Consider the following 511-nt stretch of genomic DNA (forward strand, 5'->3'; position numbering starts at 1 on the left):
TCTAACTTAAAGTATTCACTTTAAGTACCCGCTGAAATTTTTCATTATTATTTAAATAATTTAACAATACATTTGAACAATTCATGTTCACAGTTCTTTGATGTTGGTTATTGGTCACATTTGCAAGTAAACAAAGTGTTTTTTTATCAGTATGTGTTTTATTTTGTACTTGAATGGTCTGTTTCCTGCTTGTGGTGCTCACAGGATATGGTGAAAGAGGTGAGCAGAGCTCTGAGAGGCGGCATTCAGGATGAGGTTCTCAGCGAGGGCTTCCGCCTCACCATCACCAGAAAAGACCTGCAGACGCTCAACCACCTCAACTGGCTCAACGATGAGGTCAGAGCTTTATTACGTCTTTCAGGTTTCTGAACAAGCGTGTCAGTAAATGGATTCTGAAAAGAGTCCCTTTTAATCATTTTGTGTGAGGTGTTGCCATAATTATCAGTTTGTCAATGATTTGAGTGCCTGACTGATATATTTCCTCCATTTCAGGTTATTAATTTCTACATGA

The sequence above is a fragment of the Sinocyclocheilus grahami genome, unplaced genomic scaffold (assembly GCF_001515645.1).
Source record: "Sinocyclocheilus grahami isolate Dianchi unplaced genomic scaffold, SAMN03320097.WGS_v1.1 scaffold6209.1, whole genome shotgun sequence".
NCBI classification, from domain to species: Eukaryota; Metazoa; Chordata; class Actinopteri; order Cypriniformes; family Cyprinidae; genus Sinocyclocheilus; species Sinocyclocheilus grahami.